General features: G+C 44.4%; 1 long non-coding RNA gene across 4 annotated transcripts in view; it reads left to right on the forward strand.

The window, feature by feature from the left end:
- The window catches only part of LOC143774439 (uncharacterized), a 46,496-nt gene extending 26,340 nt beyond the window's left edge, over positions 1-20,156 (forward strand). For all 4 annotated transcript variants that reach the window (XR_013215534.1, XR_013215533.1, XR_013215532.1 and 1 more), the window contains 2 exons: positions 19,392-19,464; positions 19,577-20,156. This is a non-coding gene — a long non-coding RNA (uncharacterized LOC143774439). The remainder of the gene's footprint in view (positions 1-19,391; positions 19,465-19,576) is intronic.
- Positions 20,157-27,388: the final 7,232 nt, after the last annotated feature.

Below are 27,388 nucleotides of genomic sequence, written 5' to 3' on the forward strand. Positions count from 1 at the left end.
ATTACTGGCCCCTACTGCTACCTATCTAATATTAACTACCGCAATATTTCCAACTTAAAACCCGTGCCCCTGAAGCCCACCCCCCTGCTCCCTCTCTCTGGAGCACTCTGGAATGCCCCCTCCATCTGCAATAAGCTTCATGTGATTCACAACCTCTTTCTCACAACCTTGCCTTCCTCGGCCTCACAGAAACATGGCTGACACCCTCCAACACGGTCTCCCATGCTGCGCTGTTATGGCGGCCTCCACTTCACCCACAAGTCTCACACCGGCAACAGACATGGTGGAGGTGTGGGTTTTCTTTCCACTAACTGCACCTTCATCCCAATCCCACCTCTACTCTCCCTCCAACCTCCAAGTGGCCATCATATACTGACCTCCGGGCCTGGCCACTGCCTTTATTGGCCAATTCTCTACCTGGCTTCTTCACTTTCTTTCCACTGACATTCCCACCATCATCATGGGTGAATTCAACATCCCCACTGATACCCTTCAGTCAACAGCCTCCGAACTTCTGTCCCTCACTTCATCTTTTGCACTTACTTACTGGTCCTCCACAGCCACCCACACAGACGGAATATACACTAGACCTGGTCTTCACCCATCTCTGCTCTCCATCTAACTTCACACCCTCCCTTCTCCCTCTATCCGACCACCATCTGCTCACTTTCTCATCCCTGTCCTCCTCACCTGTCACCCATGTCCAGCAACATGCGCACCCCCGCATAAACCTCGCACACCTTGACACCAACACTCTCTCTGACTCTATCCTACCACTGGCATCCATATCCTCGCTCCACGACACAGACAGTGCCACTGCTTTCTACAGTGCCACTCTCGCATTAGCTATTGACACGGTTGCGTCTCTTATTCATGGCAGAATGCGACGTATCAATAGACAACCCTGGCACAATAACATCACTAAACAGCTCCGGCAAGTGTCCAGGGTTGCAGAGCGGTGTTTGAAGAAAACATTCGCAAGATTATTTCACTGCATTCAAACAAGCAACGCTCGCTTTCAAATCTGCCCTCACCTCTGCTAAACAGGCCAACTTCACAACCCTTGTATCCTCCAACCCCAAAGTTATTCAAAACTTTTAACTCCCTCCACTGTCCCCTCTAACCTCCCACATCTCTGCTGAGGACTTTGCCACACACTTCAAAAATAAGATCGCCCAAACAAGGCAAGTCTTTATTGTTCAACCTCCACAACCCCTTTGTATATCAGACCAATGCCCAAACCCCATAACCTCCATGTCCAACATCACTGAAGGGGAGCTGAATTGTCTCCTCTCCAAATCACACCTCACCACTTGTGCACTAGACCCCATCCGACCTCCTCCCCAACCTCACCACCACACTTTTCCCATCCCTAAACCATCTCTTCAACCTATCACTAACTTCTGGTACCTTCCCTTCTGCTTTCAAACATACCACAATCACGCCTATCCTTAAAAAGCCAACCCTAGACCCAACCACTCCAGCTATCGCCCAATATCGCTGCTCCCTTTTGCTTCCAAACTCCTGGAGCAGCACGTCCATGCTGAACTTTCCTCCCACCTGTCATCTAACTTGCTCTTTGACAATCTACAATCTGGTTTTTGTCCCTATCATTCCACTGAGACTGCCCTGACCAAAATTACTAACGACCTGCTTACAGCCAAAGCTAACGGACAATACTCTATACTCCTCCTTCTAGACGTGTCCTCTGCTTTCGACACAGTTGACCACTGCCTCCTACTACAGATCCTCTTCTCCTTTGGCATGAAAGACCTCGCCCTATCCTGGATCTCCTCATACCTTTCCAACCGCACATTCAGCGTCTCAACCCTGTTGAGAAAGCTATTTAGCAAAACGTACGTCCGGGGGTGCTGAGAAGGTGGCGGTATCTGCCCTGATGACTACAATGGGTAAGCCTGTGATATGCTGTACATAACTTTTGTTACCTATGGTTATGGGATACCTGTGGGACCCTTATAAATGGTTCTGGCTTACGTCTGTTGCCAAAAGGATGAGTTTGAGTACTCCCCTCCTTACTTAGTTTCCGTCATGTCTCCTCCTTATTGTCCTTTCTTATTTGTATAGTGCCTACAGCACATTTTTGCAGTTTTTGACACATTGTCTTGTTGATATATTGTTGGATTTATTGTAATAAAGCATTATATATATTTTTAATATATAATTATGTCGATGTGGATCTTTTTACTCCCTTTGTTTGTGTTGATTTCTATTTGGAGTAGTCGTGGTGATTTGGTGCCCTTTGGGCACTTTGGGAGAGCTAAGGTTTTTTGCTCTCAGTTACAGCTTACTTTGGTGCTTCATGATTGTGTCAGTAAGTAGATATATATATTTGTAAGAATATTTGTTTTTTAAAGGATGTGTGCAGTTGTGTATTACAATGCGATTTTAACATGAGCTTTAACATACAGAGAACTGCTGTATGTAAAAGCTCATGTTAAAATCGCATTGCAATCGCACTGCACTCGGATGTAAATCAGATGCTAGGTGTGAAAATCTTATTGTACTCGCATAGCACTCGTCTGTTTTTTCGGTACGAAAATCGGACCATTTTTTTTCTCACATATGGGTATGAACCCTAAGGCTGATGTCTGAATTCCACCCTTCAACATGTGATTTTAATTATAGCAGGTTCCTATTTACCCGCCGCAAGAGAAGACAACTTGGCCGATATCCCGTTAATGCAGGCAGCAGCGACGTTCCTGGCAACTGCATTAGCAGATTCTGTAAGATTGGCAGCTAAAGTGGCAGTTCTCTCAAATGCAGCTTAAAGAGCCCTGTGGCTTAAAAGTTGGCCTGGTGATATGCAATCAAAATCCAGATTATGTTCCATTCCGTGCGAAGGAGAGTATCTTTTTGGGCCCGCCCTTGATGACATCCTAAACAAAGCCCGGGGATAGTAAAATGTGACCACCTAATTGGTCCTTCTTTTAATACAGGAGGTCCTTTCGAAGTATATATGATCATGAAGACTATTGAAAGACCAAGGGAAAAGGGGAGGACCATCGAAGGAAAGACAGAGGTTTCATGTTCCAGGGGCCCTCCTCGGAGAATAAGAAGTCTCTCGGTGACACCATTCCCCAGGTTGGGGAAGGTTTTCCCTCTTCCTTCCTGCCTGGGTGAGATTCTCGTCGAGTTGGTGGATTCTCAAACTGATAGAGTCAGGCCTGAGACTAGAGTTCTTGGCTGTTCCCCCACAGACCTTTGTGGCAATGACCCCTTGGAGGTCTGGAAGGAGGGGAACAGTTAGCCCTGGAAACTGAAGTCCAGGAACTGGAAAAAAAACAAAAAAAAACATTCCTAATAGGTGTCCCAGTAGAAAAGAAAGGAGAAGGGTTCTATTCTGTTTTCCTGATAAGAAAACCAGACGCCGCCTTCAGGACTATCAACAACTTTGAAAAGCTAAACAAGTTCATAAAAACCTGTCCTAGCAAGATTAAATCTATAAAATCGACTATAAAGCTCCTGTTTCTGGGCTGTTATATGATCATTCTAGACCTTAAGAATGCATATTATTACATTCCAATCCACATTTCTATGTGGATCAGAAGTTCCTATGAGTGTCTAGCCATAAATGGAAGCATCAGGCATTTTCAGTTCAGGGCCCTTCCCTTCAGATTATCAATGGCTCCGTGGCCTTAACATCTGCGTGAAGAGTTAGTGATGTTCAGGCCTTGTCGGTTAGTATTCCCTTTAAACAAATTCTGGACGATAGGGTTATCTTAAAGCCAGACCCAGCTTACTTTCTCGAAGTTCCCACTAGGTTCCATAGATGTCAGGTGGTCATCCTCTCTCCGTTCTGCACTAACCTCAAGAAATCGAAGGGAGAAAAATTTCACACCTTGGATGTTAGAAGATGTCTGATAAAATATGTTTCGCCCACAGGGCCATGGAGGAAAAGGCATTCATTATTCGTCTCGATAATAATAATAATAATTCCAGGGTCCTAGGAAGGTGATGGGAGTTTTGAGAAATTGTTTAGCTAAGTGGATCAGGGATGCCATTAGTTTAGCCTATTCCTCAAATCATAGGGCAACTTGAGTAGATCTGAAGGCTCACTCTACTTAGGCCATGGCAGCCCCCTGGGTGGAGAGAGCGAGGGTGTCTATTGACCAGATATGGCAGCAACATGGACCTCTCCTTCTACGTTCTATAAGTACTATAGGCTTGACTTGTCCTCCACTACTGATTTATCCTTTGTTAGAAGTATTCTAGAGGTGGCAGTCCCTCCCTAAGGGCTCATACTCACTTGCGAGAAATACGGACGAGTGCAATCCGATAAAAAATCGGATTGCACCCGGACCAATGTTATCCAATGAGTTACAGCTCATCTGCGAAATCAGACTGAGAAACAAAATTGCAGCATGCTGCGTATTGCTGCGTATCTCGGAAGAGACTTGCCAATGTAAGTCAATGGTTGCGAGAAAAAAATTGCACAGCACTCGCACCATGCCAGTGCTGTCCGATTTTTACGCACTGGTGTCCTTTGAAAAGCTGGCAATTTATGTCCGGCTTACAGTAAAATCACACTGACATGCTAAGAATAGAAAAGATAGAATAGATATATACAAAAAGAATACATATACTGTGTATATATATATATATATGTCAGTGACACAGATATATATATATATATATATATATATATATATATATATATATATATATATATATATATATATCTTTATGTTTCCTAGAGAGATAGCAGAATAGCCAATAATTCATTTGTTGGCTTCTGCAAAATCACTGCAGAAGCCAACAGGATATGAGACATGGTTTACATGCAGAAAACCATTGCATATACATTAGATTTATATATGTCAGTGTCTAACACTGTTAGTAGAGTGTGTGTAAAATTTGGGACCTGTATGTATTTAATTAAGGAATGTTTTCACGGAAAAACTGGCATGGGCTCCCGCACAATTTTATGCGCCAGAGAGGGAAAGCCAATGACTGAGTGCAGATATTAATAGCCTAGAAAGGGACCATGGTTATTGGCCCCCCCTGGCTAAAAACATCTGCCCCCAGCCACCCCAGAAAAGGCACAACCAAGAGCGGTGCTAATGCGACTGGCCTGGCTGTAAACTACTGGGGAATGAATGAAATGCTGGGAGTGGAGCTTCAGTGACTATTGGTGACGTGCAGAAAAATGCGCAGTAGCCTGTGCCAGTTTTTTCCATGAAAACATTCTTTTATACATACAGGTCCCAAATTTTACACACACGCACACACACACACACACACACACACACTACTAACAGTATTAGACACTTACATCTATAAATCTAACTTCTGCTATGGTTTACTGTATGTAAACCATGTCTCCTATCCTATCGGCTTCTGCAATGAATGAAATGAATTATCTACTATTCTGCTATCTATCTCTCAATGAAATATAAAGATATATATATATATATACCTGTGTCACTGACATACATATACTGTGTATATATACAGTTAGGGCCATATATATTTGGACAGAGACAACATTTTTCTCATTTTGGTTATAGACATTACCACAATCAATTTTAATCAAAACAATTCAGATGCAGTTGAAGTTCAGACTTTCAGCTTTCATTTGAGGGTATCCACATTAAAATTGGATGAAGGGTTTAGGAGTTTCAGCTCCTTAACATGTGCCACCCTGTTTTTAAAGGGACCAAAAGTAATTGGACAGATTAAATAATTTTAAATAAAATGTTCATTTTTAGTACTTGGTTGAAAACTCTTTGTTGGCAATGACTGCCTGAAGTCTGGAACTCATGGACATCACCAGACGCTGTGTTTCCTCCTTTTTGATGCTCTGCCAGGCCTTCACTGTGGTGGTTTTCAGTTGCTGTTTGTTTGTGGGCCATTCTGTCTGAAGTTTAGTCTTTAACAAGTGAAATGCTGCTCAATTGGGTTGAGATCAGGTGACTGACTTGGCCATTCAAGAATATTCCACTTCTTTGCTTTAATAAACTCCTGGGTTGCTTTGGCTTTATGTTTTGGGTCATTGTCCATCTGTAGGATGAAACGACGACCAATCAGTTTTGCTGCATTTGGCTGGATCTGAGCACACAGTATGGCGGCTCTGAATACCTCAGAATTCATTTGGCTGCTTCTGTCCTGTGTCACATCATCAATAAACACTAGTGACCCAGTGCCACTGGCAGCCATGCATGCCCAAGCCATCACACTGCCTCCGCCGTGTTTTACAGACGATGTGGTATGCTTTAGATCATGAGCTGGACCACGCCTTCGCCATACTTTTCTCTTTCCATCATTCTGGTAGAGGTTGACCTACGGTGAAAAACTTAGAAAATATCGGCCTTTGTTGCCCTCCGGCAACAAGGTTTTATTCCGCAACCTGTTTCCTCCTCAGGTGGCCATTGGGATCGAGTGATGCGAACGGCGTGTTGAAAATCCAAAATGACCAAGGTCATACTGTTGAGAATGTTGTTCACTTGGTTGGCTGTTGTGAAGGGGTTTCTCTTCACCATGGAGATTATTCTGCGATCATCCACCACTGTTGTCTTCCATGGGCGCCCAGGTATTTTTGCATTGATGAGTTCACCAGGGCTTTCCTTCTTTCTCAGGATGTACAAAACTGTAGATTTTGCCACTCCTAATATTGTAGCAATTTCTCGGATGGGTTTTCTCTGTTTTCACAGCTTAAGGATGGCTTGTTTCACCTGCATGGAGAGCTCCTTTGACCACATGTTTACTTCACAGCAAAACCTTCCAAATGCAAGCACCACACCTCAAATCAACTCCAGGCCTTTTATCTGCTTAATTGAGTATGACATAACTAAGGGATTGTCCACACCTGTCCATGAAATAGCCTTGGAGTCAATGGTCCAATTACTTTTGGTCCCTTTAAAAACAGGGTGGCACATGTTAAGGAGCTGAAACTCCTAAACCCTTCATCCAATTTTAATGTGGATACCCTCAAATGTAAGCTGAAAGTGGGGCGTGGCCTGACTTCCGATGATGCAGGTCGCATAGCGCGGGAGCTCCGATCCCAGGACTCATAAAGCGGCACACAGCAGCGCACAGACGGTGCCTTCTCCTCTAAAACTCCCCACACCTACTCCTTACCGTTCGGTGAGTGTATGGGGAAATCTAAAGCCAGGGCAGGGGACCCCTCCAGGCGCATTGTGGATTTCTTTGCAGCAACCCCTCAGCAGCCCCAGAGATCCAAGATGGCGCCGCTATCCCCAAAATCCTCTAGAGCTGCACGCCGAGGCTCTCAGTCTTCTGCCTCAAGCTCAGCTGCGGCGGATCTCTCAGACACCCCAGTTACAGCTACGCTGCTCAGGGACATGCTTGGAGACCTCCGTACCTCTTTACAGGAGGATATGCGTTCCATGATGGCAGAACTCAGGGGGGAGGTGGAGGAGTTGGGAGGCCGCACGGATCATCTTGAAAACAAAATGTCCGAACTGGTAGCTTCTCACAATGATCTATGGGAGGCTCATGATAACCTGCAGCTGCTTGTTACCAAAACCCATGCTAAAACCCTAGATTTGGAGGACAGATCCAGGAGAAACAATGAAACTCAGAGGTATTGCTGAAACAATTGGGGCTGAGGATCTCAAAGCCTTTCTACAAGACTTTGTCATTTCTGTCCTCCCTCTTTATACCAAAGATGACATTGTGATCGACCGTATTCATCGGATCCCTAAGCCCTCGGGCCTTGACCCTGCAGTCCCCAGAGATGTAGTAGCTCGTATCCATTTCTTTGCTATGAAGGAGGAATTCCTGCAAGCACTGAGATCGAAGCCATCGCTCCCTGAACGATTTGCTGTTATTTCTGTTTTTCCTGACCTGTCTCCGGGAACTCTAGCCCTCCGCAGGGCATTTGCACCATATACCTCAATCCTGAGGGAAAAGGGTATATTATACCGCTGGGGTTTCCCCACCAAACTCTGCATTCGCAAAGACGGGTCGTTTACCACATGCCTATCCCCGTCGCAAGCAGCCAAGACCCTGTCCCAATGGGGCTTTGATCCTCCTGCGCCCACTTCTGCCTCTACTTCACCCAAGCCTGGAGGACCTAATTCCCGGAGGCGCCGTATCACTCCAGACTGGAAGGTTGCCTGAAGTGTCACTATTTTCCATTTCCTGGCTGGAAGAATTTAATTTTTCCTTTTCCCGCATAGTTCTATTTTTTTTTCTTTCTTTTTTGCGGAGACTGGTTCCTGGCGGGAATTCCCTCAGCCTATTGCCCCTTAGGTGAACTGTTTTCTATTTTCACCTTGGACTCAGGATATCCCTGGATGTCCCTTTGTTTAAATGTTTGGATTTTGTATGCTTGTTTCCCCCCCTCTCCCCCCTTCTCTCCCTTTCCCCCACCCCTCATTTCAGTCTGATATTGCTGGATATTCCATGACATGTCAGCGTCCTCTTTATAGTAATGGGTTTGCATATCTTCTCCCACATTTTGTATAGCATTTTACAATGAGTGTTTCTTTATATTCTATTAATGTTAACGGCCTCAACTCCCCTGGTAAGAGATCGATTGTCTGGCGTCAGCTCGCTAAATCCAAACACGATATTATATGTTTGCAAGAGACTCATTTATTAGAACGGGATAATATAAGAATGTATTCGAATTTATACCCCCACCAATTTTTTGCGAATGGGAAGGCCAAAAAAGCTGGGGTAGCAATCTTTTTCAGCAAGGCTAACTCTTTTCAACTAATTAATTCCATAGCCGATCCTGCGGGCAGATACATTATAATTTTATGTTTAATCAATAATACCCCTTACACCATTGCCTTTGTGTATGGCCCAAACTTTGGTCAGGTTAAATTTCTAAATAATTTATTTCAAATCTTAGGTAACTATCAGCATGGTTATAAATTAGTGGCCGGAGACTTTAATATTCCGGTTTCCAAGAATCTGGATTGTTCTTCGGCTACTGTGGCTAGGGGTGATGCAGCCCAGCTGATTAACTCCAACAATTTACACGATATTTGGAGATATCTCCACTGTAATGAGAGAGACTACACATTTTGGTCCCCCCGTCACGGTTCTTACAGTAGAATTGATTTCATCTTAGTAGATGACGTCGCCCTTCCCCACTGCATATCTGCAAATATAGGTAACATCACTTGGTCTGACCATGCGCCTGTGTCAGTCACCCTAAAAGACCCTCTTGCAATCAGACCTCCTTCACACTGGCGCCTTAATGACCACCTTCTTTCTGAACAAACGAATTCTACACTAATTGAAAACTCTTTGCAGGAATTCTTTGCCTTTAATGACTCAGCGGATGTACGTGAGGACTCCCTCTGGTTCGCTCACAAGGCAGTGGCTCGTGGTCTTTTCATTAAGATGGCTGCGACAGCTAAATGCAAGTATAACTTAAATCTTCAAACTGCCTTGGCTGAGGTGGCCCGGCTTGAGTCTCTCCACAAGTCCAGCCCTTCCCCTCAGTTATTTTCCAGTCTTTCTGATGCACGCCTGCACCTTCGCCAGCTTCTCCTCCATAGAGCAGAAAATTCGCTCAGGAAATCGAAAGCCAAATTCTACTCCATGGGTGACAGAGCAGGCGCTTTATTAGCTAAACGAGTTAAAAAAAAAGAAGCCTGCTCCAAAATTGCTTATCTTCTGAAGTCGGATGGCTCTCGGATTTACAATACAATCCATATCGCTGAAGAATTTGCTTCATATTATTCTTCATTATATAACCTAGATTCTGATGTAAATACTTCTCAACCTTCTCAGGACTCAATCAACGCCTTTTTGAGTAAAGCGAACCTCCCCACGGTTAGTCCGGAGCAGTTGTCTTTCCTTAATGCTCCCATAGAGGCAATGGAAATCTCCCAAATAATCAAAGAGGCCAAAAAACGCTCTGCTCCGGGTCCTGATGGCTTTTCCTTTTCATATTACTCTCATTTTCTCACTATCCTCTCTCCTTTTCTCATACGCTTATTTAACTACTGGCGTTCTTTGGGTACTATTGAGAAGGAGGGTCTGGAGGCTTGTATATCGACCCTTCCGAAACCTATGAACTCCCCTGGCAATTTTCGTCCCATTGCCCTTCTAAATTGTGATGTAAAGATATATGCTAAGGTCTGGGCCAATAGGTTATTGTCGGTGCTCCCATCTTTGGTTCACTCGGATCAGGTTGGGTTTGTCCCGGGTAGGCAGACCAGAGATGGTACGAGACGCCTGTTCGACCTGCTGGATGTGGTGGAGAGGGGGAGAATCCCCAGTGTGTTCCTGGCCCTCGACGCGGAAAAGGCGTTCGACCGGGTGCACTGGGGTTATATTGCATCTACTTTGCACAAATTTGGTCTTACTGGCCAGATTTTTTCTGCTATTATGGCTTTGTATTCCAACCCTTGTGCTTCTGTTCGCTCAGCCGGCTTCAAATCCCGTATATTCTCTATTTCAAATGGGACCCGGCAGGGTTGCCCCCTCTCCCCCATCATCTTTGCTTTAGTCATGGAGCCCATGGCAGCTGCGGTGAGGCAATGCCCTGACATTAAGGGGGTGGTGGTGGGAAGCCAGGAACACAAAATTGGCCTCTACACTGACGATGTGGTGCTGACTTGCTCTGCTCCTCTTCAGTCACTGTCTGCAGTGTCTTCCATTCTCACCCAATTTACTGAAGCCTCGTATTATAAGCTAAACTTGTCCAAGTCCACAATTTTTCCCCTATTTATCTCATCCTCCCTCCAACTTCAAATCCAATCTATTTACCCTTTCATATGGTCTCCGCTTGGTTTCACATATCTAGGTATTCAAATTACCCATATTAAAAACATTGTTCGCCTTAACTGTGACTCAACCCTCCGCGAAATTAAAAAATAAATTGACCAACTTCCCTGCTCTCAACTTTCCTGGATGGCTAGGATACAATCATCTAAAATGTTAATTCTCCCTAAACTTATATATCTTTTTAGATGCCTCCCCCTTGCTATCCCCTCTAAGCGCCTCTCTGCTTTTCAAGCACTTATTGACCGTTTTATTTGGAATAACAAGCCGCATAGAATAAAACGCTCTCTAATGGCTTTCCCATATGCCAGGGGAGGTCTTGGTGCCCCCAAAATCCACCTATACCATAAAGCTGCCCTCCTAGAACCCCTTAAGATTTGGTGGGAGGGAAATTCCTCCCTCCAGTGGTTTCATATTGAATCGCACTTTGCCCCTAGGGGCTCTCTCAAATTACTGCTGGAACTCTGCTTGCTCCAGCCGCCCAGATGGAGCTCGTCTCTTAAAACAATTTGCTCCGCCGCTAAAGTTTGGGCAAGTCTTTGCCCTGCTTATCTCCCTTTTATATTTGACTATGTCTCTATTCAAGCACTAGAGTACGCAATAGAGGGTTTGTCTCTCCCTGCCTGGGGGGTCTGCGGGATACACCGAGTGAATGATCTCTATAATGAGTTTGGCCTGAGATCATTTTCGGATCTCACTGCTCGCTATAATTTACCTCCTAAGGCTTTTTTTCAGTATTTCCAAATTCGTAGCTTCCTTAAGCGTTCCAACTACTTCGGTGTGGCCGTGTCCCCTCTGGGTATGGAGACCCCGATCCACAGATTTTTCAGACCAAACACTTGGATCGCTCATGGCATTTCCATCATTTATAAATCCCTTCTTTCCCATGATTTTTCTGAGAAACTCCCATTTATGTCCACCTGGGAGGATGCCCTTGCATTCAGGGCCTCCCTGGAGGATTGGAGCATGGCTATGCTGCATCCTTCCAAATTCTCTTCGTGCCTCGGTCACCTCGAACAAAGCAAAAAAAAATTCAGCTTCTATGGTATTTCACTCCTGTTAAACTAGCTAAATTTTACCCCTCCTCTTCCCCCTTGTGCTGGAAAAATTGCAATATTTCTGGTTCGTTGGCTCATGTATGGTGGAATTGCCCTCTTGTGCAAATGTTTTGACGTCAGGTTGAAGCGATCCTTGCAGAGGTGACCCATCTTCCCATCAATCTAACTGGACCTTTAGCAGTATTGGGTATATCTCTCTTGGACTTCCCACCTGCCCTTCAACCGATTATTTCTAATATCCTTGTTGCGGCCCGACAATGTATCGCAAAGCACTAGAGATCTTCTAATATTCCCTCCAAATCTGAATATCCAAAATTAATCTGCACTTTAGTTATGAGTCGATTACTGCAGACTGTCTTGCTAAAAAGAATAAGGTCCTTACATGGTGGGACCCTTGGGTCTCCTCACCCTTCATTTCCTCCCCTAACCACCATCCCCCTTCTCCTCCCAGTTGACCCAAATGTTTGTCACCATAACTATGTATGCTCCTTTGTACTGTAATTTTTTGATACCATTCTTGATCGTAGATATCTTATATCTATGTTTATCCTCTTCCCCTCCCCCCATTTCCCTTGTTGCATTTTACGTGTACTTTGTTTACTCAATAAAAATTGAATGGTTAAAAAAAAAAAAAATGTAAGCTGAAAGTCTGAACTTCAACTGCATCTGAATTGTTTTGTTTAAAATTCATTGTGGTAATGTCTATAACCAACATTAGAAAAATGTTGTCTCCGTCCAAACATATATGGACCTAACTGTGTATATATATATATATATATATATATATATATATATACAGTATATATATATATATATATATATATATATATGTATACACACCTATTCTATGGGTATACCTGTATTCTAGCTATTCTTTTCTAACCTGCCGGCTTTTAATTTGTCTATCTACCTATCAATCTATCTAATATGTATATATATATATATATATATATATATATATAGGAAGTGAAATTGGAACAGCACAATGCTCACCAGTGGGTGCCAAGCCTCCTGGGTCGAGTAGTCCACTCCTCCACCCAAATGTATACAAAAAAGAGAAAAAGAAGGCAGCACTCCAGATACTTGAGCTTGAAAAAGGCTCAGTGTGAGCCGAAACGTCGTACAGAGATGTGGGCTGAATAAACCTCACTTTTTTTCACCTGAAAAAGTATCTGGAGTGCTGCCTTCTTTTGCTCTTTTTTGTATATATATATATATATATATATATATATATATATATATATAGAAGATTATTTGGTTTTTAAAGGGAACCTGTCACCCCCAAAATCGAAGATGAGCTAAGCCCACCGGCATCAGGGGCTTATCTACAGCATTCTGTAATGCTGTAGATAAGCCCCCGATGTATCCTGAAAGATGAGAAAAAGAGGTTAGATTTTACTCACCCAGGGGTGGTCCCTCTGCGGTCCGGTCCGATGGGTGCGCCGGGAAAGGTCAGAGAGGCCCGGCGCCTGTGCACTGCAGTACTTTGCTCTGCCCTCAACAGGGCAGACAAATTACGCCTGCACCGGAGCCGCGGTGTGAAGACAAGAACAGGACGTCATCGTAAGAAGATGGGAGGCCCCGAACCGGACCGCGACGCCCATCGGACCGGACCGCAGAGGGACCACCCCTGGGTGAGTATAATCTAACCTCTTTTTCTCATCTTTCAGGATACATCGGGGGCTTATCTACAGCATTACAGAATGCTGTAGATAAGCCCCTGATGCTGGTGGGCTTAGTTCACCTTCGATTTTGGGGGTGACAGGTTCCCTTTAAAACGATGTGTATAGTTGTATTTTACAATGCGATTTTAACTTGAGCTTTTACATGCAGAGAACTTCTGTATGTAAAACCTCATGTTAAAATCACATTGCATACGTATGTCATACAGATTTTCCGTGGAAAAATTGCACGGAAATCGCATTACACTCGCATGACAATCGCATAGCACTCGACTGTTTTTTCGGTCCAGCAATTGGACCATTTTATTTTCTCGCAAATGGGTATGAGCCCTATTGTGAATTTAATTCTCTGTAAATCTTTCAGGTGGTGCTGTCGTGGGTGATAGGAAATTACTAAATTACTTACGGTAATGGGATTTTCTAGAATCCATGACAGCACCCAAATATCTATACCCACCTAGTCACAGGTAATGAATGTGCACTGCTTGAAGTGGATGTGCGGTTCACAAGGTGAAAACTCTAGTCACCTTCCACGACGGCATATGGAGGTTGCCTCTTTGCCCTAATGGGGAACAGGAAATGGAGAGGTTAAAAGGCCCTCCCACCTCCCTCTCACCAGTGTCTTTTCCTGTTCCCCATGGGACAGGAGAGGTTTACTTCGTATGCAGTGGTGGCCGGTGACTGCTGCATCTTACAAGCGTCGGCTTGTGTGTAACCGGGCAGCATGGGGTCGTATCTTACCTCCCCTCCTATGCTGCTCCCGTCGCGCCGCGCTGCGGTGTCCTCGGGACCTGTGCCTAGCCTTCCCGCGCCCCCGTGAGGGCAAAGCAGGCTAGTGTTTCTGACCGGAGTCCTCCTGGAGCTCTCCGGTCTCCTTCCCCTCCACACACGCTGCTGGCAACCCGGAAGTGATCACGCGCGTCACTTCCGGTCCTTTCTGCGCTCCCTGGAGGCACTTCCGCCGGCGGTGTCTCGTGCAGGACGGCGTCCTCCACGCTGGACTATGGAGGGGAAGAGGTGATCGCTGGGGGCAGGTGCATTCCACCGTGTATAAAACCTGCCAGAAAACGTCGCAGGTAAGACTGTTCCTGTCATGGAGAGCGGTACCTGCCCTGCGCTTGCAGAGCCCAGCGCTGCCCCTGCCACAGTAAGTGCCGCAGGGACAGGGGTCCTTAGGTAGTAACTTTGGGGTATCCTTGGTCACTCTCTCTCTCCCCTCTCATTGCAGGGAGAAAGGTCTACCCCCAAAACTACTGTTAAAAAGAAGTGTGCCATCTGTACCATTAAGCTGCCACCTTCATGGGAGAAAAAACTCTGCAGGACCTGTACTGACAAAGTTGTCAGGGCAGAGCAACCTTCTTTACTAGAGGAAATCCGATCCCTGGTCAAGCAAGAGGTGCAATCCTCCCTAGCAGCCTTTACCCCTCCACCCCCTCCGCCACCCCCTCCGCCACACTCTCCAGCCAAAAAAAGGAAGATCCAGGAAGAGGATTCTGAATCGGAGTCAGACCTCTCTTATGCCTCATCCTCAGGTCGTCAGGAGGAATCTGCATCCTCTATTACATCTGAGGCCAGAAAATATCTTTTTTCTTCTGACTGGATTGAGGACTTAGTAGCCGCAGTACGCAGTACTATGGGGCTGGAGGAGGAGCCAGAACCCCAGTCCATACAGGACCAGATGTTTGGTGGCATAACTAAGGGTAAACGGGTGGGGTTTCCAATCCACCAGAATATTTCCGATATGATTGACCAAGAGTGGGAATTACCTGAAAAGCGCCTCAGTACTCCATCCGAGATGAAGCGTAGATTCCCCTTAGAAGGCGAAATGACCAAATGGGATGTCCCTAAAGTTGACTCTCAGGTGGCAAGAGTGGCTAAAAGAACGGCTCTTCCATTTGAGGACTCGTCACAATTAAAGGATCCGATGGACAGGAAGATAGAGAGTCTATTAAAGAAATCATGGGAGACCTCCTCGGTAGCCCTCAAAGCTAATATCGCATCAACATGCGTGGCTAGAGCTCTATTCCGCTGGATAGGTGAACTGGAGTCTCACATATCCCAGGGCACTTCAAGAGCTGAGTTGTTAGACTCCCTTCCTAGTCTCCTTAGAGCCACGGGTTTCCTAGCAGATTCTTCGATGGAAACGATCAGAATTGCTGCAAGGTCGTTAGTACAGACTAACTCGGCCAGAAGGGCGCTGTGGTTAAAAATGTGGTCTGGTGATATCACCTCCAAAGCCAAGTTATGCGCCATACCATTTAAAGGTAACTACGTCTTCGGGCCTTCTCTTGATGACATCTTGGAGAAAGCAACCGATAAAAAGAAAGCCCTCCCAGAACAAAAAACTCCCAAAAAGAAGTTTTTTCGTCCCTTTCAGTCCCAAACCTCTCAGAGAGGGAAAGGCAAGTCCGGGAGGTGGAGTTACCCGAAGGGAGGGGGGAGAAACATCCTCATCCCTCAGCAACAGCAGCAGCAGTCTCAACAGGAGAAACGGTGACTTCGATCCAGTGGGGGGGAGACTTTCAAATTTTTACTCCCAGTGGCAAAACATCACCTCTTGCCCCTGGATCCTCAATATCATCAAAGAGGGTCTCCTAATAGAATTCATTTCCCCCCCCCCACGGGGTCTAAAAGTCACCTCCCTACCCTCCCTGAAAGATCAGTCAAAATTGGCGTCCGGTCTCAGAGCCCTAAAGATGTCAGGTGCGATATCCCAGATACCGGAATCGGAGAGGGATCACGGCCACTACTCTCGCTTATTCCTGGTTCCCAAGCCATCGGGCGAGTCCCGTGTCATTATAAATCTAAAGAATCTCAATCGGCATATAAAGTACCGAAGATTCAAGATGGAATCAGTGAAGAATGCCATCCCCTTGATAGGTCCACACTACTTCATGGCCACTCTCGATCTGAAAGATGCCTACTTTCACATCCCTATTCACCAAAGACATCGCCAATACCTCAAATTCGCTGTACAGAGAGGGCGTCTGATAGAGCACTATCAATTCAACGTCCTCCCATTTGGAATTTCCTCGGCTCCAAGAGTATTTTCCAAAATAATGGGGGAGGTAGTCTCCTTTATCCGGAAGCAAGGCGTCTGTATAGTGCCGTACCTAGACGACCTTCTGATAATAGCTCCTTCCAAACAGGCCCTGGAGTCCCATGTATCCAAGACTCTCGAAATCCTGACATCTCTTGGATGGGTGCCGAATCTGGAAAAATCTCACCTACGACCCTCCAAATGCAGGAAATTCCTGGGAGTTCTCCTGGACTCGGCAAAACAAATGTCCTTCCTCCCAGTGGAACACCGTCAAACCCTTTTATCAAAGGTCAAAACGTTCAGGGACACCAGATCCCCTACAGTCAGAGTAGGCATGTCTCTTGTGGGCTCGATGACAGCCTGCATTCAATCGGTACCATGGGCCCAAGCCCATTCCAGAATTCTTCAGGCACATATCTTGCAGAATTGGGACGGTCATCCCAATTCTTTAAACAAGAGGTTGTACACACCAGGTCGTGTCAAGGCCTCCCTGGCTTGGTGGATGTCCCCAAAAAATCTACAAAAAGGGGTCAGCTGGACGCAAGTCCCACTGACCACAGTAACAACGGACGCCAGCCAGAGAGGCTGGGGGGCCATGATAAATCACACCCCTTTCCAAGGTCTCTGGGACCAGTCAACAAGCAAGAAATCTTCCAACTACAGAGAGCTAAAAGCTGTAGAAGAAGCCCTACTAGTAGGAAGTCATCTAATCAAGGGACATCACGTTCGGATATATTCGGACAATGTGACCACGGTGGCCCACATCAGACATCAGGGCAGTTCAAAAAACAATTGCCTGAAGAATATATCTGCCCGGATATGCTCCTGGGCAGAAAGACATCTCTTATCTCTGACAGCGGTTCACCTGAAAGGCTCGTCCAACATTCAGGCAGACTATCTAAGTCGCCAAGACATACATCCGGGGGAATGGTGCCTGAGCAACCGAAGCTTCGAGATGCTGGTGAACAAATGGGGTCTCCCAGAAATCGACCTCTTTGCATCCAGCCGAAATGCGAAAGTCGAAGCATTCTTCTCTCTGAACCCCAGGGACGGCTCCAAAGGAGTGGATGCACTGGTCCAGAAGTGGAATTTCCGGCTAGCTTATGCGTTTCCACCAATCCCAATTCTGGCAAAAGTCTTACAGAAAGTGCGAGAAGAACAAACGCCTACCATATTGGTAGCTCCACTATGGCCCAAGAGGAGTTGGTACAACCTGATAGTGGACCTTCAGGTGGATGGGCCGCTCCACTTTCCGATAGAAAAAGACCTTCTTTCTCAAGGACCAATCCATCTCCTAGATGCCCACAAGTGGAATCTGGCAGCATGGCTACTGAAGCCCAAATATTAAGAGCAAGAGGACTATCAGAAGCAGTGGTTTCCACACTTCAAAAATCTAGGAAACCTGTAACCATTGCAATATATAATAAAATCTGGAAGAAATTTTCATCCTTCTGTCTTCCTGAGGTGCCGGATCCCTTCAACCCGAATATTTCAAAAATTCTAGACTTTTTGCAAAAGGGCTTAGAAATAGGCCTCAGGCCTAGCACCTTAAAAGTCCAGGTGTCCGCCCTCAGTTCAATATTTGATCAGGATCTGGCAAATCATCGCTGGATCAAGAGATTCATGATATCAGCTTCTAGAATGAACCCTAAGAAGCAAATAACAGTACCACTGTGGGATCTCAACCTAGTATTACAGGGGCTCACAGGTCCCCCCTTCGAACCATTATCCTCCTGCTCCCAGAAAAACCTAATCTACAAAACAATTTTTCTTGTGGCTATTACATCAGCAAGGAGGGTGGGAGAATTACAAGCTCTCTCAATAAGAGAACCATACCTAACCATTCGAGATGACTCTATAGTGCTGCGCCTAGACCCTTCCTTTCTCCCAAAGGTCGTATCGGACTTCCACCGCTCCCAGGAAATTATTCTACCTTCTTTTTGCCAAAATCCTGCAAATTCCAAAGAAGAGAGATTCCATATGCTGGATGTCAGGCGCACTGTATTGTTTTACTTAGAACAAACCAGTTCTTACAGAATTGACCACAATCTATTTATCCACCCATCAGGACAAAATAGGGGAAAAAAGGTAGCCAAAAGTACTATTGCCAACTGGATAAAGAAAGCAATAGCAGAAGCATACCTTGCTCAAGACAAAACTCCTCCAGTGGGAATCAAGGCTCATTCGACTAGATCAACCTCAGTCTCCTGGGCAGAAAGAGCAGGTGCATCAGCAGAGCAAATCTGCAGGGCAGCCACATGGTCTTCTTTGCATACCTTCTCCAGGCATTACAGATTGGATGTAATGCCCAACAAGGATTTAGCCTTCGGCCGGAAAGTACTCCAGGCCGTTGTCCCTCCCTAGCGCCAATCAGTTGGTATTCCTCCATATGCCGTCGTGGAAGGTGACTAGAGAAAATAGAATTATTCTTACCGTTAATTCGGTTTCTAGGAACCTTCCACGACGGCGCTAGTTCCCTCCCTATACTCCTGGATTTAAATCTGGGATTCAAGGTAAACCGGTGCTATGGTTTTCAGTTATAAGTCACTGGTGAGAGGGAGGTGGGAGGGCCTTTTAACCTCTCCATTTCCTGTTCCCCATTAGGGCAAAGAGGCAACCTCCATATGCCGTCGTGGAAGGTTCCTAGAAACCGAATTAACGGTAAGAATAATTCTATTTTCTAGAATCCATGACAGCACCCAAATATCTATACCCACCTAGTCACAGGTAATGAATGTGCACTGCTTGAAGTGGATGTGCGGTTCACAAGGTGAAAAAAAAAGAATCGGTGATGGTATTTACATACTTATTTAACTGTTAATGGAAGTCCTGTTGTGCTCTATGATACAACTGATGCAGAGGTGCCACCCTTTTGTTCTGTAGGTTTCCTGTCCTTGATGAGCGGATCCCCTCTCTCAGGTGGTGCTGTCATGGGTTCTGGAAAATCCCCTTACTGGTAAGTAATTTACTCTTTTCTTATTGTAACAATTGGAAACAATTTTTTTGTTTGTTTTATTTTTAACTTACACTTTTTTTCTTTTTTTTATATTTCAAACAATTTATTAAAGGGGTATTCCAGCATAAACAACCTATCAAGGCTCCATTGGATAAGTGTGTGATGGGTGTGATTTCCAAGTGTCGGGTCGCATATGAGTCGGTGACACCGCAGATACCTGAAGATGAATGATCACTGCACTCGACTATCTTCATCAATGTCATAGACGTTCGTAGATCAGCATTTCACATGTGCGACCTGATGCTCCATCCACCTCCTCATGGTTTCAGGCATTCAACCACAGGGGACCCACACCGATCTAACAATTATCATATATCCAGTATGGAGACAGAGGGAGTCTCTGTTTAACCGCTTAGGTGTCACAGCCGCTATCGACGATTGCATCTAAGAGGTTTAATGGCTTCTGACTTTGGCTATTGTAACAGGAGCTTATCTGAGTATTACTGTGGTGTATGTGGTAAGCTCATCTCCACACATTTCCACCCTAATTATAGGGCAGATGAGTTAAAGCGACCCTCCACCCTGGCATTAACTCATATTTAGTCACCCTTTCTGCCTTTGCCTACTTTGCTTAGTTCGGTGTTCCTTTCTTCCTGCTTCGAATGTGGCCGGCGCAGTGTCATGGGGAGTGCAGTGGTAGGTCTAAACCATACCCTTCCTGCCTTTCCTGTGTTGTGGGTTAGGAAAGGCAGTGGAGGTGTGGAGTACACTTACCATACACTCCCCAGGACACTGCGATGGCCATCTTGGAAGGAGGAAGAAACGAACGCCGAACTAATCAAAGGAGGTAAACAAAGGGCACCTGACGGGTTAACTAAACATGAGCAATCTACATGAAAATATCCTCTTCAGAGCAGAAGATGACAGGAACTGTAGCGCCACCTGTGATGTTTGTCCTTCGTAGTCGAAGATGACCATGACTTCAGGGTTAGAAGAGAATTAGTAGTTATGGGTCCGGAGGTGGCTGATGAGTCCAATCCGGGCCCTGAAGGTTCACCCACATACTTGACATAAGGAAGCAGATGTGGTCAGTTCACCAGACTCTACTTGTGCCTTGCGGACACCACGCTTTCTTTTTGCATCAAAGATTTTCCTATCTTCAGCTGCATGTGCTCCTGAGGTGATCCTGCCCCACCAACCTGGACGATCCAGGGCAAGCTCTTCCCATTCATTGGTGTTGACTGCCAGGTTTTTGAGAGACGCTTTAAGGCAGTTTTTATAGCGCTTCTTCTGTCCCCCAACTGCTCGCTTTCCTTGGCACAGTTCTCCGGACAGCAGTTGTTTCGGTAGTCCGCTGTCAGGCGTTCTGACCACATGTCCAACCCACCTGGCTTGGACTTTCAGCAGGAGAGTGTAAACACTGCAGAGCCCAGTTAGTTCCAGAATTGCCGTGTCCGGGACATTGTCTTGCCACCTGATGTGGAGGAGTTTGCGGAGGCAACTCATGTGAAAATGATTAAGCTGTTTAGCACGCCGGCTGTAGACTGTCCAGGTCTTGCTAGCATAGAGAAGTGTGGTGAAGACCAGCACATAGTAGACCTTCAGCTTGGTGGTGAGTCCCCTTCGTTCCCAGACGTTCTCATGCAGTCTCCCGAAGGCGGTACTGGCTTTGGCAATTCTGTTATTAACCTCAGTGTCAATAATTACTTCACAGGAAAGTGTGCGTCCTAAGTAGGTGAAGTTATCGACTGAGGTTTTGCTCCTTCACCATGATACGTGGTTCCTTGTATAGTTTTCCTGGAACCGGTTGATACATGACTTCAGTTTTTCTAATGTTGATCTTGAGACCAAAATTGTCGCAGGCTTAAGAAAAACAGTCCATTTCATTCTGCATCTGCTGTTCCGTGCTAGCGTTAAGTGCACAGTCATCGCAAATAATAATTCACTGATAACAGTCTCATGCACTTTCGTAACCACCTTCAAGCGTTTTGGGTTGAATAGCTTGCCATCAGTCCTGTTCTTAACCTGGATTCCATCTTCACAGTTGTTAAAGGCATCACTTAACATTGCAGAGAACAGCATACTGAACAGGGTTGGAGCAAGCACACAGCCTTGTTTTACGCTTATAACTTTTAACTTATGTTTGTTACTGGGAAAGCCTCAGATTTGTCTCCATCGTTCATGCCATCATGGAACTGCCGGATGATTGAGATGATTGAGATGAACTTGCTCGGGCAGCCGAATTTTGCCACGATCTTCCACAGGACATCTCTACTGACTGTGTCGAAAGCCTTGGTCAAATCAACAAAAGTCACATAGAGGTCACTGTGTTGCTCCTGGCAATTTTTCCTGAAGTTGACGTGCTGCAAAGACCATATCTACTGTTCCACGTTTAGCACGGAAACCACACTGACTTTCGGGTAATAGGCCTTGCTCAAGGTGATGTAAATGACGGTTGAGCAAGAGACGAGCCAATATCTTTCCTACAGTTGACAGAAGGGAGATGCCTTGATGGTTGTCACAAAATTGGCGACTACCTTTCCTCTTGTATATGTGAATTATGCTGGCATCTTTCATCTGTTGCAGAACCTGTTCCTTTTTCCACATATACTGGAATAGTTTGGTCACCGTTTGCATCAGAGACGGGCCACCAGCTTTATATACCTCAGCAGGTATAGCATCATTTCCGGGTGCTTTTCCACAAGTTGTTTTACTGCTTTCCTGACTTCATCTCCACTTGGAAGAACATCAAGGTCCTTGTTGATTTCTACCTGGGGCAGGCGAGCAATAGCCTCATCATTGATATTGGCAGGGCGATTAAGAATATTATTAAAGTGCTCAGCCCACCGTTCCAGAATTTGTTTCTTTTCTGTCAGCAGCTTAGTTCTGTCTGCATTAAGCAGAGATGAAGAGCTTGATGACTGGGGTCCATATACAGCTTGGAGCGCATCGTAGAAGCGTTTCTGGTCAAGGGTATCTGCATAGCCCTGAATTTCATCAGCCTTCTTGCTAAACCAGTTATCCTGCATCTGGAGTAGCTTGATTTGTACCTTTCTTTTTATATTGGTAAAGGCACCAATGTTGGTAATAGCTCCACCTATTGGAAGTAGAAAGGCCCTTTATAGAGTCAATATTGACTTTCAGGATTGCTTCCTCAATAGGTGGCACTGGTGTTCCTGTCTTCTTCCTCTCTGAAGTGTCTGTTTGCATATTTAAATTCCCAGAGGCCTTTAGGTCTCCTAACATGATTTGGTGTTCTGCACCAGGAGGAACTTTACCCCTTAAAACCTTTGTGAGAAATGAGTACTTACTGTTTAGTCCCAAATTGATTGATCACTTTAAGGGTTTAGTGATGCCATATTTATAATGTATTGTCGGAGGAATACTTGAGAAAAATTTCCAGACCTGTGGCACTGACTACATGGCCCACAGTCTCCATGCAAAAAAATAAATTAGTACGCATTGGGTTATTCCACATACCTGCCTGATGAAGGCTGAAAGGGCCCTCATATAACCTTTACTATGGGCCGAGCAATTGGGCAGGAAGCTTTCCTCGCTCATAAACCAAATTTAATTGCAGCAAATTGCAGTTTGAAATCGGCATTACTGAAGTAAGTTGTATTTCTTGTGAGAAAATACGTTTTTTTCTAGAAAAGTATCCAAATAGCATTTGCTAAAACAAGAATAAACTGCACAGCACATTCCATCTCCTGCAACACAGCAGATCAAAAGAGCACAATGACTCAGCACTGACACACAGGTTGTGTTATACTGCACAGAACCTGGTCTGTGAAAAAATATTTAACCCATGTCTTGTGTAATGCCCTGGGGGGAATCCTGGAAAAGGAGTGCAATGTACTGAACACAGGGAGGGGCTGACAGCAACAACATGGGAGAGATATAGGGAGAGATATAGGGAGGATACATGGGGTAGTGGGAAAAGATAAAGGGAGGATATATGGAGTAATAGGGGGAGATATAGGAGGATATATGGAGTAATAGGAGGAGATATAGGAGGATATATGGAGTAATAGGAGGAGATATAGGGAGGATATATGGAGTAATAGGAGGAGATATAGGGAGGATATATGGAGTAATAGGAGGAGATATAGGAGGATATATGGAGTAATAGGAGGAGATATAGGGGGATATATGGAGTAATAGGAGGAGATATAGGGAGGATATATGGAGTAATAGGGGGAGATATAGGAGGATATATGGGGTAATAGGAGGAGATACAGGGGGATATATGGAGTAATAGGAGGAGATATAGGAGGATATATGGAGTAATAGGAGGAGATATAGGGAGATATATGGAGTAATAGGAGGAGATATAGGGGGATATATGGAGTAATAGGAGGAGATATAGGGGATACATGGAGTAATAGGAGGAGATATAGGAGGATATATGGAGTAATAGGAGGAGATATAGGGAGATATATGGAGAAATAGGAGGAGATATAGGGAGGATATATGGAGTAATAGGAGGAGATATAGGGGATACATGGAGTAATAGGAGGAGATATAGGAGGATATATGGAGTAATAGGAGGAGATATAGGAGGATATATGGAGTAATAGGAGGAGATATAGGAGGATATATGGAGTAATAGGGGGAGATATAGGAGGATATATGGAGTAATAGGAGGAGATATAGGGAGATATATGGAGTAATAGGAGGAGATATAGGGGGATATATGGAGTAATAGGAGGAGATATAGGGAGGGATATATGGAGTAATAGGAGGAGATATAGAGGGGATATATGGAGTAATAGGAGGAGATATAGGAGGATATATGGAGTAATAGGAGGAGATATAGGAGGATATATGGAGTAATAGGGGGAGATATAGGAGGATATATGGAGTAATAGGAGGAGATATAGGGGGATATATGGAGTAATAGGAGGAGATATAGGGGGGATATATGGAGTAATAGGAGGAGATATAGGGGGGATATATGGAGTAATAGGAGGAGATATAGGAGGATATATGGAGTAATAGGAGGAGATATAGGAGGATATATGGAGTAATAGGAGGAGATATAGGAGGATATATGGAGTAATAGGAGGAGATATAGGAGGATATATGGAGTAATAGGAGGAGATATAGGAGGATATATGGAGTAATAGGAGGAGATATAGGAGGATATATGGAGTAATAGGAGGGGATATAGGGGGATATATGGAGTAATAGGAGGAGATATAGGGGGATATATGGAGTAATAGGAGGAGATATAGGAGGATATATGGAGTAATAGGGGGAGATATAGGGAGATATATGGAGTAATAGGAGGAGATATAGGGGGATATATGGAGTAATAGGAGGAGATATAGGGGGATATATGGAGTAATAGGAGGAGATATAATGGGATATATGGAGTAATAGGAGGAGATATAGGAGGATATATGGAGTAATAGGGGGAGATATAGGGAGGATATATGGAGTAATAGGGGGAGATATAGGAGGATATATGGAGTAATAGGAGGAGATATAGGGAGATATATGGAGTAATAGGAGGAGATATAGGGGGATATATGGAGTAATAGGAGGAGATATAGGGAGGATATATGGAGTAATAGGAGGAGATATAGGGAGGATATATGGAGTAATAGGAGGAGATATAGGAGGATATATGGAGTAATAGGGGGAGATATAGGAGGATATATGGAGTAATAGGAGGAGATATAGGGAGATATATGGAGTAATAGGAGGAGATATAGGGGGATATATGGAGTAATAGGAGGAGATATAGGAGGATATATGGAGTAATAGGAGGAGATATTGGGAGATATCTGGAGTAATAGGAGGAGATATAGGAGGATATATGGAGTAATAGGAGGAGATATAGGGGGATATCTGGAGTAATAGGAGGAGATATAGGAGGATATATGGAGTAATAGGAGGAGATATAGGATATATGGAGTAATAGGAGGAGATATAGGAGGATATATGGAGTAATAGGAGGAGATATAGGGGGATATATGGAGTAATAGGAGGAGATATAGGGGGATATCTGGAGTAATAGGAGGAGATATAGGAGGATATATGGAGTAATAGGAGGAGATATAGGATATATGGAGTAATAGGAGGAGATATAGGAGGATATATGGAGTAATAGGAGGAGATATAGGGGGATATATGGAGTAATAGGAGGAGATATAGGGGGATATATGGAGTAATAGGAGGAGATATAGGGAGGATATATGGAGTAATAGGAGGAGATATAGGGGGATATATGGAGTAATAGGAGGAGATATAGGGGGATATATGGAGTAATAGGAGGAGATATAGGAGGATATATGGAGTAATAGGAGGAGATATAGGGGGATATATGGAGTAATAGGAGGAGATATAGGAGGATATATGGAGTAATAGGAGGAGATATAGGATATATGGAGTAATAGGAGGAGATATAGGAGGATATATGGAGTAATAGGAGGAGATATAGGGGGATATATGGAGTAATAGGAGGAGATATAGGGGGATATATGGAGTAATAGGAGGAGATATAGGGGGATATATGGAGTAATAGGAGGAGATATAGGGGGATATATGGAGTAATAGGAGGAGATATAGGGAGGATATATGGAGTAATAGGAGGAGATATAGGGAGATATATGGAGTAATAGGAGGAGATATAGGGGGATATATGGAGTAATAGGAGGAGATATAGGAGGATATATGGAGTAATAGGAGGAGATATAGGGAGATATATGGAGAAATAGGAGGAGATATAGGGGGATATATGGAGTAATAGGAGGAGATATAGGGGGATATATGGAGTAATAGGAGGAGATATAGGAGGATATATGGAGTAATATGAGGAGATATAGGAGGATATATGGAGTAATAGGAGGAGATATAGGAGGGTATATGGAGTAATAGGAGGAGATATAGGGAGGATATATGGAGTAATAGGAGGAGATATAGGGAGGACATATGGAGTAATAGGAGGAGATATAGGAGGATATTATGGAGTAATAGGGGAGATATAGGGAGGATATATGGAGTAATAGGAGGAGATATAGGATATATGGAGTAATAGGAGGAGATATAGGAGGATATATGGAGTAATAGGAGGAGATATAGGGGGATATATGGAGTAATAGGAGGAGATATAGGGGGATATATGGAGTAATAGGAGGAGATATAGGGAGGATATATGGAGTAATAGGAGGAGATATAGGGGATATATGGAGTAATAGGAGGAGATATAGGGGGATATATGGAGTAATAGGAGGAGATATAGGAGGATATATGGAGTAATAGGAGGAGATATAGGGGGATATATGGAGTAATAGGAGGAGATATAGGGGGATATATGGAGTAATATGGAGTAATAGGAGGAGATATAGGGGGATATATGGAGTAATAGGAGGAGATATAGGGGGATATATGGAGTAATAGGAGGAGATATAGGGAGATATATGGAGTAATAGGAGGAGATATAGGGGGATATATGGAGTAATAGGAGGAGATATAGGGGGATATATGGAGTAATAGGAGGAGATATAGGGGGATATATGGAGTAATAGGAGGAGATATAGGGAGGATATATGGAGTAATAGGAGGAGATATAGGGAGATATATGGAGTATAGGAGGAGATATAGGGGGATATATGGAGTAATAGGAGGAGATATAGGAGGATATATGGAGTAATAGGAGGAGATATAGGGGATATATGGAGTAATAGGAGGAGATATAGGGGATATATGGAGTAATAGGAGGAGATATAGGGAGGATTATGGAGTAATAGGAGGAGATATAGGAGGATATATGGAGTAATAGGAGGAGATATAGGAGGATATATGGAGTAATAGGAGGAGATATAGGGAGGATATATGGAGTAATAGGAGGAGATATAGGAATAGGGGGATATATGGAGTAATAGGAGGAGATATATATGGAGTAATGAGGAGATAT

Source organism: Ranitomeya variabilis, chromosome 5 (genome assembly GCF_051348905.1).
Source record: "Ranitomeya variabilis isolate aRanVar5 chromosome 5, aRanVar5.hap1, whole genome shotgun sequence".
Taxonomy (NCBI): Eukaryota; Metazoa; Chordata; class Amphibia; order Anura; family Dendrobatidae; genus Ranitomeya; species Ranitomeya variabilis.